This window comes from Protopterus annectens, chromosome 5.part0, assembly GCF_019279795.1.
Source record: "Protopterus annectens isolate FY-2018-M chromosome 5.part0, PAN1.0, whole genome shotgun sequence".
NCBI lineage: Eukaryota > Metazoa > Chordata > Ceratodontiformes > Protopteridae > Protopterus > Protopterus annectens.
This window is the reverse complement of record NC_056735.1, coordinates 1,954,606,805-1,954,618,814: the sequence shown is the minus strand read 5'-3', so window position 1 is coordinate 1,954,618,814 and position 12,010 is coordinate 1,954,606,805.

The following is a 12,010-nucleotide window of genomic DNA, read 5'->3' as shown; positions in this document are numbered from 1 at the left end:
GAGTTGAGTGACTCTTTTAAGTTACTTGGATATCCTGTTATCTTTTCTTACAAAGAAATATGGCACAGTATGTTTAAATTGCAGTTTTTTTTTTGGATCTGAGCACTAAATGGCAGACTAGAGTGCTCACGTGCACAGTGCATGATCTTGTCACAAAGGGAGAGAAGAAAAAAAAAAAGAGAGAAAAACACATACCTTTTCCCGCTTGGTTCTTGAGACAACTTAACAGCCATGAATATTATTAGAAACTCAAGTTCCTTATTGCTTGATGCTTTTACTTGTATACGTCATCCCCTGACTCTATCTAATTGATTTCTAATCAGGAAATAAGCTCGGTTCACTTTTAAAGATATAGGAACCTAAATTCCTTCCACTAAATTGGAAATAATATATGTGGCTCATTTAAATATATCCAGACCTTTTTTAAACATGCTTTCATGTTACATAACCACCCTATTTAAGCTTTACTTATCAGAACAACATAGACTGTCTTCTGAGAGACAATTTGGAGAGAGAAATATGTAATCACAATTGTTTTACAAATTGCTAGACAATTCCATAAACTCCTTTATTACTATATCTTTCTTTAACATTAGGAGTTACAGATATAATAGCATGTTTCCAGCTTGCTTCAGAGCCTAATATTATGCTGGGGTTTCTGTTACTGAAAAGAAGCTCATAAATAGCATTCCACAGCTGAAAGTTCCCTGAAATGGCTGAACTAAAAATGTAGTGTGACACAATTGGAGTTTGTACAGGAATTGCACATTATTTTACTGCTGTGCATGTGATCACAGTGACTGACTAATGGGATCTTTGCAATTTAAATGTATTTCTAATGTATATAAAAAAAAATAATTGCAGATGACTATCATAGACATGAAAAACATTTTCTGGCTTATTTGAATTGACTGCATGTTTTAAGCTGCAGCTTCTGTTTAATTGTTTCACTTGACTAACTGAATACCACATGAACTCATTCCTGAATGCAATGTGTTCAAAGTTGCTTGTTCACAATAAGGCCTAGTATATTTCTTCACCCTTTAGGGGCCTACTGGCGAGGGTCAGTCTGTGTAAGCCTCATGTCTAGCCCCAACTTCTTGTGTACAGGGAGGATTGTCAAGTAGGGGGTTCATAATCATAATACCAGGATAAATCATACTCTTGCAGTGCATGGATCACCATAGCTATCCTCTGATATCAGGGAAAAAGCAAGCTTCTTAATCACCATTTTGACTTAATAAAGGTATTACCCCATAGTTTAAATACATTTTGTCTATTTACTGCAAAGTAGGTTAGGAATTTTAACCTGCAACATTATCAGATGTAATAGTTTAAATCTTAGCAGCTTTCATTATTTGACATGTTCTCCAGTTTACTTTTTAAATACTATAATGAGAAACTGCTGATGTTTTATTCTAAAATTTCATTCAATCATAAGGTTAAATTACTGGTGTTAAGTAAGCCAAAATTATATTCCCAACATTTATTGTCAGCAGATAAACTCACTGGTTAAGTTTCAGTCTAAGCTGTAAGAGATAATATGCGATTTGCCTAGATGTTTGGTCTGGAAACTGTGGTCAAATGCACTGTAGTTTTACCTTTGCACTGTCTTTTTGGTTATACAAACTCCCTCTGAAAGTTGTTAAAAGTGTTAACAACAAAACACCCAAACAAGTAACAACACTGTAAGCAGTCTCTTAGATAAGGGAGACATCTAAATTTTGATCTTGTTGTCTCCAGCCATGGGAATTGTTTTTGAAAAGCTGAAGAATGCACTCAGAGGAACATATTTAATGTCCAGTAAAGAAATAGTAATATATTTGTACATTGTATTGCATTCCAGTTTATGTTAAACATGAAATATGATGTGGTTTCAGAACTATTCATGTTTTTGTTCCAATGTGACTTTGCAAATACTATTCTAAACACTGGTTTCGGACTTGAGTAGTCTAAAAACACTTACACAACAAAGGTATTGTATTGTACAGTAATGTCAGTAATAGCTTACAACTGATGTCTGCAATATACAGTTATAGATTTTACCCAATACTGTGCAAAAAGCATCATATTTATTATTTATATATTGAAGTTGGTTAATGTCATTAACCATTTGTTTTCTCTTATACTACTGAAAAAGTAAAATAATGATAGCTGACATTTTAAACACTTTAATTACTGTATTACTGAATTGGAAAACAGCTGTTAGTTTTGAATATATTATATAATATATATATATATATATATATATATATATATATATATATATATATATATTTATTTATTTTATAAAGTAACAGTGACTGCATTGAAAAGGTTAAATTAAAAAGACACACATTTTCCATATGTATTAATATGGTAAATTAGTTTACACTACACAAGTTATCATATTAAATAAGTGGCCCTTTGTTCACTAAATAATAGTGAATCTGATCTGTTTCTTAGAACATGATGTTTGAGCCAAAACCCAACACCCCATGTCTACACCATATTTACCAGCTGTTCTTCTACCCTAGGGACATCCTGGGGTTTTTACTGTCTTTACAATTGTTGAGGATTTCTTTTTTTTTTCAGCATTAATCAGATAAAATAATAAATTGCACTTATAATGTTATAATCCTGTTGTCATTACATTAGTTATAATCAATTTATATGCAAATTGTTCTATTTCGCATAATGTATAATTCTGTATATTTTTTCTTAATAAATATTGGTGAACATGAGAAAATGTTTATTGATACCCTAAACTATTTTGAAATTATACTACCTTAGTCTAAATGTTTTGTGCCTTTTTGAAACCTGATTAGAAATAAGTATTATTGAATTACAATAAGATAAAGAGTAAAGAATATATTTATATATTTTAGCTGATTAGATTATCTTAATATATTATTTAATTATCTTTATTTAAAACTAAGAGGATAAGAGAAACTGATCCAAATATTATTTGTAAGGGTAGAAAGTTTGTTTGGTTAGATTCACTAACCAAACAAGGAGGTATATTACCTCATAGTGATAGGGAATGGTTTTTAAGGTTAAGAATTACAAGTTTAGAAGTTATTTGTTTTTATTTATCACTTTGGTGTCACTCAGAAACATGCAAAAACCATACAAGAAAAACATTTTTGAATTCTTTATCCAAGATGGAACTAAGAATAAACAATATTTGCATAAACTCACATATAAAACAAACTCAAAACTAGGAAATAAAATGTTTATCCATAAATGTTAATGGTCTAAATAATAGTAATAAAAGGAGAAGCCTATTCAAATGCATAAGCTTACATAAACCACAAATAGTCTTCTTACAAGAGACACACTTATTAGATAGAGATATAAACAACTTAAATATTAATAATTACACAGTACTAATAAGTTCTCAATATAAAACAAAAAAAAGGAGGAGTAGCTATACTACTTCGCAACTCAACTATATCACCTAAAATAATTACTACTCATCAAGATGCACCAGGTATGCTTTGTCTAGCTTCAATAGAGTTAAATAAGAGAATCTATATTTTAGTAAATCTATATTGTATTCCAGGACTAGGATTAAGAACAGTTAAACAGCACTTTGAAGAGATAATTCATTTAACTAAGGGTAGCCTGATATTGGCAGGAGACTTCAACTGTATAATAAATGAAAAAGATACAGATTCTAAATCTAAAAGAAGAAAACAACATATCTCTAAGGCGCTATTAAAATTTATAGATACACTATATTTAAAAGATATAAACAAATTTGAAGAACCAGACTCACTAAGCTTCTCATTTTATTCTCATAGATATAGAACTAACTCTAAAATTGATAGAATATATGTCGCCAATGACCTAATAACAAAAATTGACAAAGTCAAACTTATAAATTGTCCGTTAACTGATCATAATGCCATAGTCTGTGAAATAGAGCTTACTCCTTTTCATTCAAATCCCATTACTAGGATACCTTCCTATATCACAAAATTGACAGAATTTAAAAAATTTTATGAAGAAACAATCAAAAACTTTCTAGAAATAAACTATACAGAGGATATTTCAGAAAAATGTCTGGGATTCATTAAAGGTAGTTACATATGGGAAAATATTATCCTGGTACATAAATAAAAGGAAGTCATGGAATAAAGATATGCTAGACTTACAAAACAAAGCAGATGAATTGAAACTGGAAATACAAAAGGGCAATACTACTCAAGTTCAAGAACTTACACAAATCAATAAGAAATATGCAGAATTGTTACATCATAAGATTATGATTAACTTAGAAAAGATAAAAATAAACTCATACTCTACTAATTCAGCACACCTGAGACACAACTAATAGAACAAAAAAAATCAAATCTAAACAAATAAAAGAAATATTTATTCCTAATACTAACAAAAAAGTTACAGATCTACATGATATTTTAGAAGCATTCGGGCTTCAATTTAACTTTGATAATTCCCTAAACACCCAAGATACACCTACCAAGGATATAAAAAAATACTTAGAAAATAATATTCATATTAAATTAACACAAGAACAAATAGACATTATAAACAAAGCAATCAATATGACAGAATTAAAATCACAAATTAAAAAGCTCAAGACAAATAAAGCACCTGGCCCAGACAATATGCTACCAGAAATGTATAAATTAATACCCAATCAAGCCATATCCTTACTATTAAAAGTATATGATATAGCCAAAAAAGATTTGAACATACCACCCACTTGGAAATATTCATTGATATCTCCAATTATCAAACCAGATAAAGATGAGAAGCAGTGTTCCTCATATAGGCCAATATCATTACTCAATATAGACTATAAGATGTTTCTGGCTATATATGCAGATAGGATCAAACACGTTCTTCCTTTCTTAATTCACAAAGATCAAACAGGATTTATTAAAGGAAGAAACACTTCAGATAATATTAAAAGAATACTAACATTAATAGGCTATAGCAAACATAGAATCCTAGATTTAAATGTAATCTCATTAGATATTAATAAAGCTTTTGATTCTATTAACTGGAACTTTCTTTCACTAGTTTTAAAAGAATATAACTTTCCTTCTAATTTTAAAAACCTTATCCAAATACTACATGAAAAATCTACTGCATATGTTAAACTAGGATCACATAGATCAGGCCCTATAACAATCAAAAAGGGAACTAAACAAGGTTGCCCTTTATCACCATTGTTATTTGCATTACTCATAGAACCCTTTGCAAATCAAATCTGATCAAGCAATAACATAAAGGGCATATGTATTAATAAAATGTTAAACCTTAAAATCCAAACTCTTTGCTGATGACATACTTTTAACTCTCTCAGATGACAATGAGTCTTTGAATGCTCTATTTAACTCCATGAATACATTTCAAAATATTTCAGGCCTAAAATATAATGAAAACAAAACTAAAATGATGTCCTGTAACTGTAAACAAAATATATAAACAAACAATTTTCCAAATATATAGTAACAGAAAATAAATTATTATACCTGGAATAAATCTACTCAATGAATTAACAGATTCTCTAATATTTAACTATAATAAAATACTAGACAAAATAGAATAAACAATTGGTTACTGGAATAAATACATCTTTTCAACAGCAGACAGATTATGGCCGGGATTCAGTAATCCTCCATGTAAGACTAAATATGTCTTACATGGAAACGGCAGCCTAAGAGTATGACGTCAGTGCACCATGCATATTCATGAGGGTGCACTGTGTCAACTCTAAGGCTAACACGGAGCGTGCACGCGTGCAGGGGTGTGTCAGACTGCCGAGCAGTCCAATCCACGCCCCTGCAAGTGCCTAAATCTGTAAATGTCACCAGATATGAGCGAGTCCACTCAAATGTGTATATCCTCAACACTACACTCCCCCACATTTAAAACCCCTGTACAAATGAAATAAAATGTAAAACAATTTTTTCTTTATTATTCCCGATATAGCTGCCCGTATTTCTGCGTGTGTGCGTGGGTGTTCCCATTGCTTAGCTACAGTAAGCAGTTGAGACATCGAAGAGGATAATAAACCACTTATATGCAAATTAAGCCAAATAGCAATAGCGTAGTGGTAGAGCCTTTGCACAAAGAGGAGGCATTTCCGGTTCAAGTCCCACCACTCACCTTTCTATTTTCTGTAGGAAATCTGTGCATAAAAATAATTCCTGACATTTACCTTTTAAATTTTATTAAAATGCATTGCAATGGCCTATGTAGTAGTAAACGATATTTTAAATATATATAAGAAGGTGAAATGGTCATGCATACTAATGAATGCATAAGTAACCTATCTTAAGCAATGTGAAGCACTGCTAAGCAATGTTTACCAGTATTAAGCACATTTAAGAATAATTGCCCATAGCTAAGCACTGCTTTAACTCGCACAAAGGTTTTGCACGTAGCTGGGCATCGTGCCAACGAGCGCAAACAAAACATGTTTGCGCGGAGCTGCGCACTGCGAGAACTAGAGCAACATCGGGCAATGTAGAGCAACGTAGAGCAACATTGGGCAAAGTTGAGCAAAGTTGGCTAAACACAGCCACACCTCCTAGCCGGTCAGGCCAGTAGTAACATAAAAAGCACTGACAGGCCTCGAACCCAGGATACTGTGCACCATAATCACAGTACTGAACCACTAAGCCATGACAGCTTTTTCTGTTCATGCACTGTTAACATACATATACATATTAATCAAAGTTTACTCAGTGCTAAGCAGGTGTGCACTCAGCTGAGATTTTTCAAAACTGGCCAATCACAAATAAGTGCGGGAAATGAGGCATATTTAAGCTCCATAGGCGGGAATAATTGCCATAACTGATTGTAGCTCCCATCTGCAGTCAGAATGGCTGGTGTTGGAGAGGGCTCTCATTTTCGAGCACAGCGGTGGGGCATTGAGGAGTCAAAAATGATGGTTTGGCTCCTTGTCCATCATCATGATGCAAGACTCCTGCAGGGCCAGTTCCAAGGCACTGAGTACAAAGCAAAAGCCTGGAACCATCTAGCACATGATCTCACCAGTGCCACAGGCGTCCATCGGACTGGTGAGCAGGTCAGACACCACTACGCAGACCTGAAGAGACTGAAGCAGGACCAACTGAACCAATGGATACAGGAGACCCGTGGGAATGAAAATGCCCCACTACTGAGTAGGTAGCCATGGAATGGAGTATGTAAGACTTGCTATTGTAGTCTATATTATGGACAGGTTGTTGTTGTGTCTTTCGGCTTTTCCCGGTTAGGGGTCGCCACAGCAGAACTCCAGTCTGCTAATGATTGGCACTTGATTTTTACATGCTGAGTTGCCATCCCTAATGCACAACCTTCAATGAAGGCACGCCCATTCACGCATGTCTCCATGCAGAAGATGCTCTAGCTGAGAGTCGAACCGGTCAGTGTCTTACTGTGAGGCGACAACAACAGTATGTCTCAATATCCCTTCATTTACTTCACAGCTGCAGGTGTCCGTGCTGCGAATCAGCAAGCCTATGCAGATAGGCTGCTAAGGCTGCACCACCAGGCAGGTTAGTAATTATCCTGCATGTATTGTTATATAAAATAAGTGAGAGAGGCTGAAAAAAAGTGTTGTAGCCCAATAATAAAGGCATAATAAGTCCTGAATAATTTCTCTGCATGTACTGTTATATAAGATAAGTGAGAGAGCCTGAAAAAGTGTGTTGTAACCCATTAATAAAGGTATAATACATCTTGAATAAGTCTTCTGCATGCACTGTAATATCAAATAAATGAGAGAGCCTCTAGAAAAGTGTGTAATGTAATTAATAAAGGTATAATTCCTGGAGTGTGTCTGTGTCACTTACTTCAAAATGTTGTTGTGCTCTTGCATTATATAAATAGTACTGTTGTATTAAGCGCTGTCAACCCACACTTGGTCAGGCCCATATAAAGTGGATGAAGGGAGTGCCAGTAGCTGTGAAGCATATATACAGTCCTCAACTGTTGGTTAATGGCTGGCATGCATAGGTAAATCTGGCACATGAGTAGCTTGTTAATGTGTTCCCCAGAAATGTCAGTGTGCTGCTAGAAATGTAGGGTGCTGTAGAAATATAACTGATAATGCCACCTGAACACATCCAGATATGTAGATATATAAATATAAATAAAATATATAAATACATAGCAGTAACATCTGCATCCTGGACAGTTTGTATGTCAGATACAGATCAGGTATATAAGGAACTAGCCAAACCCATTTCACAACTTAATGCACTTTGCCTAGTGTAATAATACATGTAGGGGATATACACCTGCAGTCAATAGTAATGTAGTGTAAACTATAAGTCAATATAAGATGTTAATGCAGGTATCTTTTTACACCCTACTGTATGTGCATAAACAATGCAATTCCACACCTCAATGGGTATGTCTAATCTCAAAACATTTGTTGAGACATATGTTCTATTGTTTTATAAATATCTGCATTTACTTTGTTGCATGTGCCCTGTTCAAACACCACAATCTTGGTGGCCTGTTGCCACCAATCAATCCTGCATGCTATTGGAATGTCCAGTGTTGTTCTATATATGCATGTGTTATGCTTGCTGTTCAACTGTTGGAACTCTGGTGTGTTGGGTAAATGGGAATATTACTGCATGCTGCTACAACTAATTTGGAATGCTGTTGGCTGTTACCAACCCATATTGTCATCAAATCCTATTAAACATAGAACGTATGGGAAGGCCGGTCCCAGAGGACCCACCTGTCCCACTTCAGCTGGCGATGGCACCTGGCACCAGCAGGTCCGGTGCCCAGCCCGGGACCTCCTCCTCCATTGGCTCTGTGCCACTTTTGGGTGGAGGCCCTGCAGGGGATGGGGCTTGTCCACCCTGTGCAAGCGTTGCCAGAGGATGGCCACCTATCACCCTCCAAATGGTCCGGGCTGTGGTGGGTAGGGAGATCCACCGTTCAGTCGCTGATCCTCTATGCCAGCTCGAGGCAAGAGTGGCGTGACTCATGGGTGATCCTGCCCCTCCTATGCAGCCCCCAACACAGCCACACTCTGGGCTGTGAAGGTGCAGCGGTGACTGCCCATGGGTGTGGATCTCAGTTCCACTGTTGCCATCTGTGGGCTCATGCACTTGCGATTTCCAAACATCCTTCCCCGTCAATGGTGTTCACCCACCCCATGTGTCATATTCCACCCCTGTATGCATCTTGTTTGTCTTGTCTGTGTACCGCCCCAACCTACCTCCCCAAATATACCTACTTACCCTACCCCACATTCCACTCTCACCTGAAAAAAAATGGGCAATATGCTCCCACAAAAAAATTACGCCCCATACATAGCTGCCCATTTTGCTCACATGACTGCTGGACACATAAACTGAAATTTAATTGGCAGAACAACATACCTTGTTGTCCTCACCCCTCTCTCAGGGGTTGAAGGTTTCAAAATTCCCTCCAAATTTCTAGTATATGCACAGCTGTTGTTGTTAAAGAAATGGGCAGCTATGGACCTTCCCTACACCCATCCTACACATCCCTAGCTGTTTTCCCTACTGTCTATCCCTCTTTGTGCCCTTTTTACACCACTTTCCTATTTCCCCATTTTCTTTTCTTTCAAAGAAATTAGTGCAGGGGTTAGCGGGAGTAAGCACTTTTAAGCAGTAGTTAGTGGGTTTGCGTGAGTGTGTGCTTGTGTGTGCTTAGCTAAGTATTGCTAAGTGTCACGCAAACCCACGCAAACCGGCGCAAACCCGCTTACAACTGCTTAAAAGTTCCTTAGTCAACCTGCATGTGAGGGCCCTTGTTCTGCTCAGCAGCAAAATAAAACACCACTGTCAGTCTCAAACCCCAGACCTTGGATACACTAGACTGCATGAAGTACCACGAAGCCACAGTAGATATACAGCAGGATGTTGCTGAAATATATATATCATGCATCAGAATGAGTGAATGTAAAGGAAAGATAGGAATGTCATAACACAAAACCTTTTCTGTGGAACTTTACCAGCAGTTGTTGTGGAATTGCATTACATGACTGTGATAATAGAACCAGCCATTCTCGTGGTAAATAATGTTACAGCAGCACTTTACAACCCCCACACAGTATCATAGCAGGACAATCCCCACCCAAACTTACAAAATACCTGTGTGTTCAGGGTCCAGCAAGGATGTAGGTAGGCATACTCAGTACTGGAATTGTCCAGTTTTCATGAGCATCCTGTGATAATGTTAACACAAGGAAAAGCACAAACTGTGCAGAAGTGAGTACATTAATATCCACTGTATAGAAGTTCCCAAACAGTTCATGTGCCAAATGAAAACATCTCAATAACTATGTATGTATGACAGCTAATTGTATAAGTAGAAAATAAACTACATACTCCCATGTATCTTGTGTTAGCATTTGTAGGGGTGAGTACAATTCTACACTGTCAGCTGTGTACTGGAAGTGGCAACATTCAGGTCTAAGTACAACATTCAAATCACTGGCTACACCCCTAGCATCAGTTAAAAGAAGTATACCAACCTTCTGACTTACACAATGGTGTCCGCAGCAAACAAGCATGGTCCCCACTTTGGAAAGCTGAAAGGGCTACACCTACCTGACTTAGTAATTTATAGCACTGGGTTGCTATGACAGTGAGTACTGCAAGTACCACACAGCAGGCTGCATGCAATTGCCAAATGGTGGCCACCAATTGGTGCAGAGGCCATCACATGCACATGTTCAGATACCTATAAAAGCAGTCTGTACTTGCTGTCCGCACATGCAATCATTTCATTGTAGGCATGGAGGGAGAGAGAGAGAGAGAGACAGAGGCAGATGCAGATGCAGATGCAGACAACAGCAGCAGCAGAAAAAAAGAAAAAAGATAAAAAAAAATATTGAAAGAAAAAGTAATATATTGAAAAAAAGATAAAAAAAAGAATATATTGAAAACAAAATAATATATTGAAAAAAATATATATATTGAAAAAGAAAAATATATAGAAAAAATATATTGAAAAACAAAATATACTAAAATAAAATATATTGAAAAAAATATATTGAAAAAATATATTGAAAAAACTTATATTGAAAAATAAATAATATATTGAAAAAAAAGTATATTGAAAAACAAATATATCTTGAAAAAAAATGAAGATATAAAAAAGAACATCAATTACAAAAGACACTGTACCAACAAATACGAACACATACAAAGAAAAGGTATGTAACAGCTATGTATTTACTGGTATGTAGTACATGTTTATGAAGAGTACTCTACATAGTTTGAATCATCCATATGTGGCAGCAGTACATATCAATGCACAGATGCCCTGCATAACTACTGGCATGGAGAAATGAGTGTGTAGCTGTGTGCAGTGGGATATGACTGTGCAATATGTAGTTCAGCATTAAATGTCAAACATCTGATCCATGTTATCTGTGGTCTGTACAGTAGTGTGTACAATGTCTGTTTGGGGGAGTAGTGCATATGGTTATATAAACATGGATGTGACAGCGTAACAAATGCATGATAGTCATATTAATGTGTAGCTTAGCATTGGCAACAGCTGTACCAGGTTAGTATGCTAACCTAGCATTTGCAGCTATATATACACCCACTAATATTACTGTGTGCTCACATGTGACACCTGTTCATGTTGCAGCAAGGCCCAACAGGTCAGCCGTGAGGTACATGAACTTACAACAGTGTGTACCTTGTGTGTGTATGGCACACACATACGGAGAGATCTGTCTGTGTCAGATATATTAGCATCTATACATGTGCATAGAGCAAGGGACATACTGCAACTGTTTGTGAAGGGTGGACATATATATGTTGTTGAAGGTTGTTATGTACATATTTCTATGTAGGTTGTAGTGTGTGGCAAACAAGACAGCATACAGTGCTGGTATATGACATGAGGTGGTTAAACGTTGTGGGTATGATTTGTCAGGTCTGCAGTGTTGCAGCCAGTGAGGCCTGCTAAAGCTACATGGGCTGAGAACACCTTCAATGCATTCCGCACAACACTGTGCAATATTATGACATAACTGTAT